The sequence below is a fragment of the Pan paniscus genome, chromosome 20, assembly GCF_029289425.2.
Source record: "Pan paniscus chromosome 20, NHGRI_mPanPan1-v2.0_pri, whole genome shotgun sequence".
NCBI lineage: Eukaryota > Metazoa > Chordata > Mammalia > Primates > Hominidae > Pan > Pan paniscus.
The window spans coordinates 53,745,750-53,761,385 of NC_073269.2; the positions used below are offsets into that span (position 1 = coordinate 53,745,750).

General features: G+C 53.5%; 1 protein-coding gene across 2 annotated transcripts in view; it reads left to right on the top strand.

Annotated features, from left to right (window-relative positions):
* The first annotated feature begins 10,101 nt into the window (after positions 1-10,101).
* The window catches only part of BICRA (BRD4 interacting chromatin remodeling complex associated protein), a 100,812-nt gene continuing 95,277 nt past the window's right edge, over positions 10,102-15,636 (top strand). For both annotated transcript variants that reach the window (XM_034946664.3, XM_055103491.2), the window contains exon 1: positions 10,102-14,112. The gene's annotated coding sequence lies outside the window, so the exon portion shown is untranslated. The remainder of the gene's footprint in view (positions 14,113-15,636) is intronic.

The window sequence follows — 15,636 nt, forward strand, 5'->3', positions numbered from 1 at the left end:
CCTCCCCAATAGCTGAGACTACAGGCGCACACCACCACGCCCAGCTAATTTGTTTCTCTCTCTTTTTTTTGTTGTTGTTGTTGAGACGGAGTCTTGCTCTGCTGCCCACACTGGAGTGCAGTGGTGTGATCTCGGCTCACTGCAAGCTCCACCTCCCAGGTTCACACCATTCTCCTGCCTCAGCCTCCCAAGTAGCTGGGACTACAGGCGCCTGCCACCACGCCTGGCTAATTTTGTTTTATATTTTTAGTAGAGACGGGGTTTCACTGTGTTAGCAAGTATGGTCTCGATCTCCTGATCTCAAGTGATCCACCTGTCTCAGCCTCCCAAAGTGCTGGGATTATAGGTGTGAGCCACCGTGCCTGGTCTGTATTATTTTTTATTTTTATTTATTTAATTATTATTATTTGTTTTTGAGATGAAGTTTCACTCTTGTTACCCAGGCTGGAGTGCAATGGTGTGATCTTGGCTCACCACAACCTTCGCCTCCCAGGTTCAAGCAATTCTCCTGCCTCAGCCTCCCAAGTAGCTGGGATTACAGGGATGCACCACCATGATTGGCTAATTTTGTATTTTTAGTAGAGATGGGGTTTCATCATGTGGGTCAGGGTGGTATCCAACTCCTGACTTCAGGTGATCCACCCGCCTCGGCCTCCCAAAGTGCTGGGATTACAGGTGTGAGCCATCACACCCAGCCTTATTCCCCCCGCCGAGACAGAGTCTTGCTCTGTCGCCCAGGCTAGAGTGCAGTGGCAACATCTCGACTCACTGCAAACTCCGCCTCCTGGGTTCAAGCAATTCTCCTGCCTCAGCCTCCCAAGGAGCTGGGATTACAGGCATGTGCTACCAGGCCCAGCTAATTTTTGTATTTTTAGTAGAGACGGGGTTTCACCATGTTGGCCAGGCTGGTCTCGAACTCCTGACCCCATGATCTGCCTGCCTCTGCCATCCAAAGTGCTGGGATAACAGGCGTGAGCTACTGAGCCCAACCAATTTTTAAAAATCATATATACTCAACACCTTTGCTTTAAAAAAACCCTTAAGCATTTTTTAAAATTCAATTTTATTTTATTTCAGATGGAGTCTTGCTGTTGTTGGCCTGGGCTGGAGTGCAATGGCGCGATCTCAGCTCACTGCAACCTCTGCCTGCCTCACCCTCCCGAGTAGCTGAGATTACAGGCGCCTGCCACCACACCTGGCTAATTTTTGCATTTTTAGTAGAGACAGGGTTTCACCATGTTGGCCAGGCTGGTCTTGAACTCCTGACCTCAGGCGATCCACTCACCTTGGCCTCCCAAAGGGCTGGCATTCCAACTATGAGCCACCGAGCCCGGCCTATTTTTTCCTCTTTTGATCGTGATGATTCTAGTGGGTGTGAGGTTGTATCTCATTGTGGTTTTGACTTCCATTTCCCTAATACTGATGACTGAGCATCCTTTCCGGTGTTTCTTGGCCATTTCCTCACCACCTTTTGCAAGCTGACCTCAGCCCTCACCACCTCACTGACCATCATTTCCACCTTCACCAGTCCAGTGGTTTATCTTAATTTCCCTTCTTTTCTCTCTCAGCAACTTTGGACACTTCCTCCCTCGCCAGCCATTCTTGGTCTTCGTCTTCCTTTTCTGGAGAGAAATGTAAGAACTTAGGCCAGTTAGTTAACTTCTCTGTGCCTCGGTTCTTCATCTGTGAAATGAAGATGACAACAGCTCCTACTTCAAGGTTGCTGTGAAGATTCCATCAGCTAATGTATGTAAAGGGCTTAGAAGTGTTGGGAGGCCTTGGCCAGGCGCGGTGGCTCACGCCTGTAATTCCAGCACTTTGGGAGGCCGAGGCGGGTGGATCATGAGGTCAGGAGTTCAAGACGAGCCTGGCCAAGATGGTGAAACCCCGTCTCTACTAAAAATACAAAAAATTAGCCGGGCGTGGTGGCGGGCGCCTGTAATCCCAGCTACTCGGGAGGCTGAGGCAGAGAATTGCTTGAACCTGGGAGGTGCAGGTTGCAGTGATCGAAGATCGTGCCACTGCACTCCAGCCTTGGCAACAGACCAAGACTCCGTCTCAAAAAAAAAGAAGTGTTGGAAGGCCCAGGCAGGTGCATCATTGGAGCCCAGGAGTTTGAGTCCAGTCTGGGCAACATGGTGAAACCCTGTCTCTACAAAAAATACAAAAATTAGTCAGGTGTGGTGGTGTGTGCCTTTATTCCCAGCTAGCCAGGAGGCTGAGGTAGGAGGATTGCTTGAGGCCAAGGGGTTGAGGCTGCAGTGAACTATGATTGCCTGTAGTCCCAGCTACTCGGGAGACTGAGGCAGGAGAATTGATGGAACCTGGGAGGTGGAGGTTGCAGTGAGCTGAGATCGCGCCACTGCACTCCAGCCTGGGTGACAGACGGAGACTCTGTCTCAAAAAAATAAATAAATAGGCCAGGCGTGGTGGCTCACGCCTGTAATCCCAGCACTTTGGGAGGCTAAGGCAGGCGGATCATGAGGTCAGGAGATACAGACCATCCTGGCTAGCACAGTGAAACCCCGTCTCTACTAAAAACACAAAAAATTAGCCAGGTGTGGTGATGGACGCCTGTAGTCCCAGCTACTCCGGAGGCTGAGGCAGGAGAATGGCGTGAACCCGGGAGGCAGAGCTTGCAGTGAGCCGAGATCGTGCCACTGCACTCCAGCCTGGGCCACAGAGTGAGACTCTGTCTCAAAAAAAAAAAAAAAAAAAAAAAAAAAAAAAAAAAAAAATCTGTGGGCTGAAGCCAGGTGCGGTGGCTCATGCCTGTAATCCCAGCACTTTGGGAGGCTGAGGTGGGTGGATAACAAGTTCAAGAGATCAAGACCATCCTGGCCAACATGGTGAAACCCCGTCTCTACTAAAAATACAAAAATTAGCTGGGTGTGGTGGCACACACCTGTACTCCCAGCTACTTGGGAGGCTGAGGCAGGAGAATAACTTGAAACCAGGAGGCGGAGGTTGCAGTGAGCTGAGATCACACCACGGCACTCCAGCCTGGTGACAGAGCAAGACTCTGTCTCAAAAAAAAAAAAAAAAAAAGAATAAACAGAATCTGCTTAAGATTCTTATATCTTTAGCTTTTAAAACAATACATCTAAAGACAGAAAATGTTTACATGGCACAGTGTAATGTGGTGATTAAGAGTATGAATTTTGGAGCAGGTGCAGTGGCTCACATCTGTAATCCCAGCACTTTGGGAGGCCAAGGCAGGAGGATCTCTTGAGCCCATGTGTTCGAGACCAGTCTGGGAAACAGGACAAGACCTCATCTCTACAGAAAAATAAAAATAGATTAGCCAAGCATGGTGGTGGCACCTGTGGTCCCAGCCACTGTGGAGGCTGAGGTTGGAGGATCACTTGGACCCAGGAAGTCAAGTGGTGAACACGTTGTTGCACTCCAGTCAGCGAGATCCTTGCTCGAAAAAAAAAAGTATAAATTTTGGAACAGGGCTGCAAATCCCTGTGCCCCCTGACTCTGACAATTTTGCAACTTCTCTATGACTCAGTTTCCATATCAGCAGGAGGTGATATTAGCATATCCTACCTGCTAGGATTGTTGGAGGCATTCAATGAGAGCATCCAAGTACAGAAAGAAGCTCGGTTAAGCATTACTTATAACTACATTGTAAATCCCCCTCTAGCCATGGGTGACTTTTATAGCCATCTGAACAATGTTTCACAAACCCTGTAGTAAAAAGGGGATGATCCGCCTGTCTCGGCCCCTCAAAGTGCAGGATTACAGGTGTGAGCCACCGCACTCAGCCGAGATCTGTTAACAGACTCCAAATCTCGACTTAGTCTCATTGCTGCAAGCGGTCTACTCATTCTCTCCTCCAGATCTTCGGGAACAGAGTAATAATAAAAATAAAAACCCAGCCAGCTCTTCCTCTGTCAGTGGTGTTGACCAGCAGAGGCCGCTTCCCTTCTTAAAGGGGCCTTTCCTAGTTTCGACTTTCTCTTCTCTTTCCTAAGATGGCCTGGTGCGTTTCTCCTGTCACCCTCCCCCAAGCATAGCCAAGGAAGCGGCCCCTCCCACATAGTTGGAATGTTAAATATCTCAGTGATGACTACAAGGCTTAAAGCAACAAATAAATAAAGCCACTCTCTTGAGTCAGAATATTTTATTTGGTGGTGCATGAGTAACAATACCCGATAAATGAAGACACAATCTTAGCGTGTTCTCTATCCCCCAAACGCTGCGGGGTGCAGGGGCTGCGGGGGCTGCAGGTGGGAGGTCCACAGCCTCTACCGCAGGAGCTCTAGGGCAAGAGCAGGAGCAAAGGGACATGTGGATGAAAACGGGAAATTCTCAGAATTTGTGTATTTATTGGATTTTTTGTGTGTATTTCTTTGAATGTTTTTGTGTATTTGATTTTTTTGTGTGTGCACGTATTTGAATATTTTGTGTGTATTTTTTTGAATAGGTGACACTAGGCTCAAACTTTACAAAGGTAGAAAAAGACCTAACATCCATCCACCCCTGTTTCCCCACGGAAAACTGCTGTGACCAGTTTGCTTTTTTTTTTTTTTCCCCCTAGACAAAGTCTCGCTCTGTCACCCAGGCTGGAGTGCAGTAGCGGCTCACCGCAACCTCCGCCTCCCAGGATCAAGCGATTCTCCTTGCTCAGCCTCCCGAGTAGCTGGGATTACAGGCGCGCGCCACCATGTCCGGCTAATTTTTTGTATTTTTAGTAGAAATGGGGTTTTGCCATGTTGGCCAGTCTGGTCTCGAACTCCTGACCTCATGTGATCCGCCCGCCTCGGCCTCCCAAAGAGCTGGGATTACAGGCGTGAGCCACCGCACCCTGCCGCAGTTTGCTTCTGCTTTTCAAGATATTCTGTGTATTTAACAAGCAAAAGCTTGCATTTTTTCATCTCCACCTTTTACATTTTTATACCTTTTTTTTTCTCCTCTCCTACCTTGTCAGGCTACATAGCTCATACCGTGTCAGTTCAAGTATCCCTTCCTCGTTTTACGGTGACTCCGCATCCCATTGCGGGCCGCACCACTGCTTATCTGAGTCCCCCATCGATGGACAACTAGGTTGTTTCTGGTCTTTTTTTTTTTTTTTTCCACAAATTTTTACGAGAACAACAACAAAAAAAACAATGCTACTCAACCTCACCCCTTGGTTAGTGTTTGTCAAAAAACGGACAGGCAGAAGCCCCAACCTGCGCCCCCCAACGCCCGACTCTCCGCATCCGCCGAGGGTACCCCAGCTCCAGGGATCGCGGTGCTCAGGGACCGCGAGTCCAGGACTGGCCCTGCCTCCCAGAAGCTGTCAGGCGGCGGCCGTGGCCCGCTGTAGCCCCGCCCCGTGGCCCGCCCGCAGTAGGCCCGATTCAAATCTGGCCAATGATAGTGTGTAAACAAACCCAGGCCCCGCCTCCCGACGAATAATCCCCCGACCGGCGAGAGGCCCATTTAACCCGATGGGGGGTTGGGGTTGGGACGGTGATGGAGTCGTGGCTCCGCCCCCAGACCTGGGCCAATAGGCGGCTGGGCTCCGCCCCCGGCACTTGCCGCGCTGAGGACCCGAGGCAGGGCTGGGCGCGCAGTTGCCTGATTTCGCGGCGGCTCGCAGTCTGGGCGCTCCGGACGCTCGGCGCGGGCGGGCAGGGCCAGGAGCTGGGGCGGCGCACTCCGCGGTCCCAGCCGCATTTGAAGGGAGCGGTCAGAGGGCGGAGATCGCCCCGGCATCAATGCCCTCTCATCCCCCTCTTTATTTCCACCGCCTAGCTGCTAAAATCCGGACCCGGAAACGTCTCCAATGGAAACTTGTTCCCCTCGCCCTTATTTAACAGAACCTGGAGGGGACGCAGGGGTGTTTTTGGATTGGGCAAGGCTTTTCATTTCTTTCCTCTGGTTCTTACATGCATACGGGAAAATGCACGTATCTTGTGCGCCGCTCTACAGAAAACTAAAACTCCATGTGGCACCAGCAGCCTCCCAGGTCGAGAAACAACTTGGATTGGAGAAATTTTCTTTTCGTTTCTTTGCTTTTCTTTCTTTCTTTTTTTTTTTTTTTTGAGACGGAGTTTCGCTCTTGTCGCCCAAGCTGGAGTGCAATGGCGCGATCTCGGCTCACCCACAACCTCCGCCTCCCGGGTTCAAGCGATTCTCCTGTCTCAGCCTCCCGAGTAGCTGGGATTACAGGCATGCGCCACCACGCCTTGCTAATTTTTGTATTTCTAGTAGAGACGGGGTTTCTCCATGTTGGTCAGGCTGGTCTTGAACTCCCGACCTCAGGTGATCCTCCCGCCTTGGCCTCCCAAAGTGCTGGGATTACAGAAGTGAGCTACCGCGCCTGGCCTGAACATTTTCATAATAAAATGTTTGGGGACAGGGGCAGATTTGGGTGCCTGACAATACACTCCCATTGAAGAGATGAGAAAATGGAGGAGCTGGAGAAGTGACTTGCCCTAGGTTCATCTGGTGACTCAGCCACAGAACACCTGGGTGTACTGATTTAGTCCCCACCCTGCCTGGCTGGCCTTGGGGACAAGTCGCTGAACCTGTCTGGGTCTGACGGCCTAACTCAGTGCTTAACCTAGGACTCATAACTTGCGCCTGATTCTCAAATAGAAGGGGCGTGTCACTCCCGAAGGACAGCAGGTCTCTTTCGATCTGGGCCCATATTGATCCCCAACACTGGTCTTTGGTCATCCCTTTGGCTGTCTCTGACCTTCCCCACTGATTCTAGAACAGTGTGGACCACACTCACTCATTAACTCTGAAACTTGGACAGGCTTTCCAGGATGCCAGGGGACAGACAGGACAGAGCAGGAAAAACAGACGTTTGCTCTCCCAGGGCAGGGATTGCCAGGGAATCAATGCCCTTTGATCCACCCCCTTAGTTCCACTGCCTGGTAGCTAAAACCCAGATGCTGTACCAAGGGATCGTGTAAAGAATTCCATTTGAGAATCATATGCAAGTTATGAGTCCCCCATTAAGAACTGAGTTGGTGCCTGTAATCCCACCACTTTGGGAGGCCAAGATGGGGGGATCACTTGAAGCCAAGAGTTCGAGACCAGCCTGGCCAATATGATGAAACCCTGTCTCTACTAAAAATACAAAAACTAGCTGGGCATGGTGGCGGGTGCCTGTAATCCCAGCTGCTTGGAATCGCTTCAACCCTTGGAGGCGCGCGTTGCAGTGAGCTGAGATTGCGCCACTGCACTCCAGCTTGTGTGACTGTCAAGAAACAAAGAAAGAGAAAGAAAGATAGAGAGAGAAAGAGAAAGGAAGGAAGGAAGGGTGAGGTGGCTCATGCCTGTAATCCCAGAACTTTGGGAGGCCAAGGCGGGCAGATGACAAGGTCAGGAGTTCAACACCAGCCTGACCAATATGGTGAAAACCCGTCTCTACTAAAAATACAAAAAATTCGCTGGGCGTGGTGGTATGCGCGCATCTGTAGTCCCAGCTACTTGGGAGGCTGAGGCAGGAGAATTGCTTGAACCTGGGAGATGGAGGTTGCAGTGAGTCAAGATTGAGCCACTGCATTCCATCCTGGGCGACAGAGCAAGACTCCATCATCTAAAAAAAGAAAGAACGAGAGAGAGAGAGAGAGAGAGAAAGGGCTGGGCACGGTGGCTCACGCTTGTAATCCCAGGACTTTGGGAGGCTGAAGGCAGGTGGATCACTTGAAGTCAGGAGTTCAAAACCAGCCTGACCAACATGGTGAAACTCTGTCTGTACTGAAAAAAATAAAAATAAACATTTGCTGGGCATGGTGGTGCACACCTATAATCCCAGCTACTTGGGAGGCTGAGGCAGGAGAATTGCTTGAACCTGGGAGGCGGAGGTTGCAGTGAGCCGAGATCGCGCCATTGCACTCCAGCCTGGGCAACAAGAGTGAAACTCCATCTCAGAAAAAAAGAAGAGAGGATAGAGAGAGAAGGGAAGGAAGGAAGGAGGAAAGAGAGAAAGAAAAAGGAGAGAAAAAGAGAAAGAAAGAGAAGAAAAGAAAAGAAAAAAGAAAAAGAAAGAAGTAACTGAGCTGAGCAGTCAGACCCAGACAGGTTCAGCGACTTGTCCCAGGGTCACTCAGGCAGGGTGGGGACTAATGGCTATCAGCCATGGCTAGGCATGGGGCTGGCCTCTTTTTATCTTTTTTTGAGATGGAGTTTCGCTCTCGTTGCCCAGGCTGGAGTGCTATGGCGCGATCTCGGCTCACTGCAACCTCCGGCTTCCGGATTCAAACAATTCTCTGTCCTCAGCCTCCTGAGTAGCTGGGATTACGGGCATGTGCCACGATGCCCAGCTAATTTTGTATTTTTGGTAGAGATGGGGTTTCTCCATGTTGGTCAGGCTGGTCTCAAACTCCCGACTTCGGGTGGTCCACCTGCCTCAGCATCCCAAAGTGTTGGGATTACAGGCATGAGACACCGTGCCCGGCCTGAGTTTTTTTGGTTTTTTGAGACGGAATCTCCCTCTGTCACCCAGGCTAGAGTGCAGTGGCGCGATCTCAGCTCACTGCAACCTCCCTTTTTCCGGTTCAAGCGATTCTCCTCCCTCAGCCTTCCAAGTAGCTGGTACTACAGGTGCGCACCACCACGCCCAGCTAATTTTTTCTGTTTTTGTAGAGATGGGGTTTCGCCGTGTTGCCCAGGCTGGTCTCGAACTCCTGAGCTCTGGCAATCTGCCCACCTCAGCCTCCCAAAGTGCTAGGGTTACGGGCGTAAGCCACTGCACGGGGCCAGGGCTGGCTTCTTGTTGGTGTCCTCTGCACCCTACCAGAGCCATTCCAAGTGGCATGGCCCCAAGACCATCTCCCTAAGAGGTCAGGTGTGTGTATGAGGTGGGTGGATGTTGTTAATATCTATTCAGCAAACTTTTATTGAGCATTTACTAAGCACCAAGCACTGTTTTAGGGGCAGTGGATATTCTACAATGTACCAAAGGAACCTGGGAACTGCCAAAAAGGGCATGACCAAGGGAGGTAAACTGAGGCCCGCAAACCGAGGCTAATTAAGCGACTTATTTGCTTACTTGCTTGTTGGCTGTGTTGCCTAATAGATTGTGAGTTGTGTGGGAGGCAAATAGATTGTGAGTTGTGTGGGAGGCAAATAGATTGTGAGTTGTGTGGGAGGCAGGAACCCGGGTGGTGTTGGTCACCACAGGATCCTTGACACACTAGATACTAAAAAAATATGAATGAATAAACTCTGACGAAGTCTCCAGTGAGTCCCCTAGTTCTGAGTCCCCCGGGGCTGGCAGCTATGACAGAAACACAAGTGCTACACTTCAGGTCCCAGTGTACAGTGAAGGCTTCAGATGAGGGCTGCGTCTCACTTAGTGGGTGCGTGACTGGGCAAAACACTTCCCTTCTCGGAGCCAATTGAGTTTTCTACACTGTATGATGGGGGTAACTAAAGGTCTCTCCCCTGTGGGCAGTTCTCATCAGAAACTGTGTTCACCACCCAGTTAACACTCTAAAAGTGTAGCTCCATCAGTGGCTGTGGAAGTACAGAGTTAGGAAGACTCAGACTATACAAACATAAAGTAAAAAAAGTGTATACTGCTGCTTCTCAGAGGGTCCACACACCTCCAGTGGGTGGTGGATGATCACTGCTTGTTTTTGTTTTTTTGTTTGCTTGTTTGTTTTGTTTTTGAGATGGAGTCTCACTTTTGTTGCCCAGGCTGGAGTGCAATGGCGTGATCTCGGCTCACTGCAACCTCCGCCTCCCAGGTTCAAGCGATTCTCCTGCCTCAGCCTCCCCAGTAGCTGGGATTACAGGCGTCTTCTACCACGCCCAGCTACTTTTTGTATTTTTGTAGAGATGGGGGGGGGGTTTCACCATGTTGGCCAGGCTGGTCTCGAACTCCTGACTTCAGGTGATCCACCTGCCTTGGCCTCCCAAAGTGCTGGGATTACAGGCGTGAGCCACCGCGCCCGGACTTGTTTTTGTTTGAGACGGAGTCTCACTCTCGCCCAGGCTGGAGTGCAGTGGCGTGATCCCGGCTCACTGCAACCTCTGCCTGCCGGGTTCAAGCAATTCTCCTGCCTCAGCCTCCAGAGTAGCTGGGATTATAGGTGTGCGCCACCATGCCTGGCTAATTTCTTTTGTGTTATTATTATTATTTTTTTGAGACAGTCTTGGGGTGTTGCCAGGCGGGAGTGCAGTGGCGCAATCTGAGCTCACTGCAACCACCACCTCCCGGGTTCAAGTGATTCTCCTGCCTCAGCCTCCTGAGTAGCTGGGAACACAGGCACATGCCACCACGCCTGGCTAATTTTGGTATTTTTAGTAGAGACGGGGTTTCACCATGTTGGCCAGGCTGGTCTCGAACTCCTGACTTCAGGTGATCCACCTGCCTCGGCCTCCCAAAATGCTGGGATTACAGGCATGAGCCACCGTGCCCGGCCTGTTTGTTTGTTTGTTTGTTTTGAGACAGACTCTTGCTCTGTTGCCCAGGCTGGAGTGCAGTGGCGCAATCTTGGCTCACTGCAGCCTCGACCTCTGGTGTTCAAGCAATTCTCGTGCCTCAGCATACACCACCATGCCGGGCTAATTTTTGTATTTTTAATACATTAGATTTTGTAATTTTTGTATTTTCGCTGCGTTGAACAAGATGCTCTGGAACCCCTCACCTCAAGTGATCTGCCTGCCTTGGCCTCCCAAAGTGCTGGGATTATGGGTGTGAGCCCCTACACACCTGGGCCATGGAGGCTTTTTTTTTCTTTTATTGCATGATGCCTAGGTTTGGGGTACGAATGAGCCCGTCACCCAGGTACTGAGCATAGTACCTGAAAGTTAGTTTTGTTTTGTCTTTTTTTTTGAGACAGAGTCTCACTCTGTCGCCCAGGCTGGAGTGCAATGGCATGGTCTCGGCTCACTGCAACCTCTGTGTCCCAGGTTCAAGCGATTCTCCCACTTCAGCCTCCCAAGTAGCTGGGACTACAGGCATGTGCCACCATGCCTGGCTAAGTTTTGTATTTTTAGTAGAGACAGGGTTTCACTATGTTGGCGAGGCTGGTCTTGAACTCCTGATCTCGTGTTCCTCCTGCCTCGGCCTCCCAAAGGGCTGGGATTACAGGCATGAGCCACCATGCCCGCCCCTGAAAGTTAGTTTTTCAACATTTGTCTCCTATCCCTACGTCCCCACTCTGGTAGTCCCCAGTGTTTATCTGTCCCATCTTCATGTCCATGCATACCCAATGTTTAGCTCCCACTTATAAGTGAGAAGATGAGGTATTTGGTTATCTGTTCCTGTGTCAATTTGCTTAGGATAATGACCTCCAGCTGCATCTGTGTTGCTGCAAAGGACATTATTTCATTATTTATTTATTTATTTATTTTTGAGACAGAGTCTTGCTCTGTTGCCCAGCCTGGAGTGCAACGGCGCTATCTCGGCTCACTGCAACCTCCGCCTCCCAGGCTCAAGTAATTCCCCTGCCTCAGCCTCCCGAGTAGCTGGGACTACAGGTGCCCGCCACCACACCCAGATAATTTTTGTATTTTCAGTAGAGATGGGGTTTCCCTTTGTTGGCCAGGCTGGTCTCCAACTCCTGACCTCAAGTGATCCACCTGCCTCGGCCTCCCAAAGTGCTGGAATTACGGGTGTGAGCCATCACACCAGGCTTCATTCTTTTTTATGACTGCATAGTATTCCATGGTGTACATTTATCACATTTTCTTTATCCAATCCACTGTTGATGGGCACCTGAGTTGATTCCATGTCTTTGCTATTGTAAATAGTGTTGCGGTGAACACCACTGTACTAAGTTATAGATCTATCATGCTTTTATGTTTGGGACATTGCATAAGGTATTCACTTGTGGAACTGATAACTTCCTTTTTACTTACTAATGATAACGGCCAGCATTTATATGGCACTTCCTCTCAGGTGCAGCTCTCCCTAGCTCATTCTTCCTCATGACCCTATGAAATGAGGCCTATTATTATCAGCATGTTAAAGATGAGGACACACAGAGGTGAGGTAATTTGTCCACTCTCACACAGCAAGAAAGTGGCAAAGGCAGGATATGAACCAGGGGCTGACTGGTTTCAGTCAGGGCCCTTACCCTCTGTGGTCTCTCACAATTAATTCCTTCTTCTTCTTCTTTTTTTTTTTTTGAGACAGGGTCTTGCTGTCTCCCAGACTGGAGTGCAGTGGCATGACTATGGGGAACTACAACCTCGACTTCCTGGACTCAAGCGATCCTCCTGCCTCAGCCTCCCAAGTAGCTGGGACTACAAGCACACACCACCATGCTGGGCTAATTTTTGTTTGGACAGGGTCTCGCTATGTTGCCCAGGCTGGATAAATTATTATTATTATTACTATTTTTGAGACAGAGTTTCCCTCTTGTCGCCCAGGCTGGAGTGCAATGGTGTGATCTCGGCTCACTGCAACCTCTGCCTTCCGGATTCAAGCGATTCTCCTGCCTCAGCCTCCCAAGCAGCTGGGATTAGAGGCGTGCACCACCACGCCCAGCTAAGTTTTGTATTATTAGTAGAGAAGGGGTTTCACCATGTTGGCCAGGCTGGTCTCGAACTCCTGACCTCAGGTGATCTACCCTCCTCGGCCTCCCAAAGTGTTGGGATTACAGGTGTGAGCCACTGCGCCTGGCCGATAAATTATTAAAAAAAAAATACGTTGAAGTAAATATTATGGTTAGTACCGCCAAGATACTAGAACACATGTTAAGGCTTAAAAAAACAGAGGCCGGGCACTTTGGGAGGCCGAGAATAGCTTGAACCCAGGGGACGGAGGTTGCGGTGAGCCTAGATCGTGCCACTGCACTCCAGCCTGGGCGAAAGAGCGAAACTCCGTCTCAAAACAAAACAAAATATAACACAACAACAAAATCACAATCTGTCTCGATTACTCATTTATTCAACCCGAATTCACCTACTGTGTGCACGAGCTTTTCTAGAGCACTGGGGAGGCAGAAGGGACTAAAACAAAGTATAAATCTCCCTGGGCTGCAAGCCTCCGGAGGGCAGGTCCGGGGGCTCTGTGTCCCCACTGGGCCCCCAGCACCGCGCAGCGCACACAGTGGGCGCTCACCAAGCGCTCGCTAAGGGCAACGCGTGAATCCGTGTCCCGCCAGCAGGACGTTTACGGCCTGGTGGGGCGGAAACGGACCCGACACCACCGCGGCGTCCTGGGGCTTCTGGGAATCCCATCAGCGCGGCCAGAGCGGCCGGGGACAGGCTCCGAGGCAGGCCCGACCCGCCTCCCCGGCGCCGCCGTGGCTCGATGGAGACCAGCTAGGGTGAGTGATCGAGCCAGGCCTGGGGTCCCGGCCTGTCACCCCGAAGTCCCCGCCGCCTTCCACCCTGTCAGGCTCCAACTCCGGGCTCCGGCGCGGTCCCACCTCCGGGGGGAACTCCCCTCCATCCCCTCCATTTCCTTCATCCTCGACTCCCGCTATCTTTTCGAACCTGCGGCGCTCCCCCTGGACGCGTCCTCCCGCCGGACGACCGTCCTCCGCCTAGGGGGACGCGCCCAGGACGCACGGCGCCCCCTCCCCAGCCGGACCGGCGGTCTGGGAGCGCGGATCCCTTCAGCTCCCCCGCGCCCCAGCATCCAGATCACGGCTCGAGGCAGTCGACAAACTACACCCGAGCTCGAGCAGGCGCGCCCCTGAACCCCCGGGACTGGGGCTGGGGGCGGGGGCGGCGCCGGCGCGGAGGGCCCAGTCCCCGGACGTCCGCAGCCTCCCATTGGCTCCGGGGCCCGCCGCTCGGCCTGGCGGGGCCGGGGCTGGTCCGCCCGGACGCGGGGCGGGGATTCCTGAAGCCCCTCCTCCGGCGAGGGCGGAGGGAAGAGGAGGAGGAGGAGGAGGAGGAAGGGGGGGGCGGAACACAAAACCTGAGAGGTTTTTTTTTTTTTTCCGTTTGCATTTAATTAAAAAAAAATTTTTTTTTTTGCATACCCGAGGGGCGCTCCCCGGAACGGGCGCGGGCCCGGGGCGCGCGGGCCTGGGCGCGGGGCGGCGGCGGGGGCCCGGCAGCGGCTGCCGAGCGGCCGCCATGCGATCAGGCAGTGCGCTGACCGGCCCGGCCGGCCGGCCCCTTCTGGGTCCTCCCTTTGCAGCCCGTGCGGGGCCGTCTCGGAGACCCCGCGCCGACGGCTGCTCAAACATCAGGGTGAGTTTCTCACAATGTAGCAATTTCTCTTTAAATCTCTTAACTCTCTCTACCTGCGAGTCGGGGCTGTGACAGGGCGCAAAAGCGAGGGGGGAGTGGGGGTTGGCGGCGAGGGTGTGTGTGGGGGGAGCCGGAGCCTGGGCCGAACCCACCCCCGCGACACTCACACACTCAGCCCCCCAGCCGGGGCGCAGCGCCCGCTGCCTCCTTTTTTTTTTTTTTTTTTTCCTGCTCGGCGCCCACCGCCACCGGCACCCCCAGCCCCGCGTCTCTTCCACCACCGCCGCCGCCCCGATCCTACGGGGACCCCCCCCCCAACCGGCTTCCCTGCCCAGACCCGGCGCCCAGTGCCTCCCCGGCCCTCCCGCCGGCTGCCGGGGATACAATGGAGCGGCGGAGAGAGGAGACTTAACGTTCCACGGGGGGAGGGGCGCGGAGACCCCCTCCCCGGCCCGGCCCCCTCCCCTCGCCCCGCTCCCCGCCTTTCGGGGAAGGCGAAGGCCACCGGGCAGCGGGCGGTGATCTCCCGGCCGGAGGCGGAGAGCCTGCATCTCCCCGCCTCGCTCGGCCCCTGCGCCCCCTCCCCAAATCCCTCCCGTGGGTGTCGCGGACAGTGGGGGGCCCTGGAAAGCTGGGGAGGGATGGATGGGGAAGGAGGCCACCGGGGCTCCCCCCTCCGCACCGCCCCTAAACAATGAAAGGAGTTGACTTGACCCCCAGCCCCCGGCAGTAGAGGGAGGTGACCCCCTCCCCCACCCCCAGCTGAGGCTCATCCCGGAGGGGGCCGTTACGGGGGTGGGGGGGTGAGCGCCTCCTGTCACTTCCCGAGGTTCGGGGCGGCCCCCCATCTCCTCCCCCTCGGCCTGGGAACGGGAGGCACCAGGCCCGGCCGGGGCACCGCGCTCGGGTGGTGACCTTTAGACAAAGGCAGCCCTTTCCCCGGGGTGAGCCCGGACGAGCTGGGCCTGCGGCCTCCCCGGGCCCCTGCGGAGGGCAGCCAGGCCGCGGGCACCCGGAGGGAGGGATGGAGGAGGAGGGAGGAGGGATGGAGCCATCTGGTTTTGCCATCCCCGGCTGCCCCTCGTCTGCTTCCCCGACTCCTGTCACGGGCGGCCGCGGGGAGACGAGGGACCAGGGGCTGCTTGGGCCTTGGTGCGCGGCCAGCCGGGAGGACTGGGCAAGGAGCCGCGGGAGGGCTAGGCTCGGGCTCGGGCGCCGGCGGTGATTGGGAGGCACTGCGGCTTCTTCCTCTCCGCGCCCCTTTGTTTTGCTTTGTGGTTCTGAGCAGCTGAACTTCCCCGGGAGGTGGGGTCAGAGGCCGCGGTGTCAGCTCTCCCGGGGAGGCCCAGGTGACAGGTCCTAGCTCTCTGGTGTCCCCATCCTGGTGGGCTGCAGTCTGTGCCCGGGCCCATGCCCTGACCATCGTCCCCTTTTGTCACCCCCCAACACACACACACACCTACCTACCCACCCCATAGTATAATACAGATCTAGGGGTGCCTTTCTCTTACATCTCTTTACGGA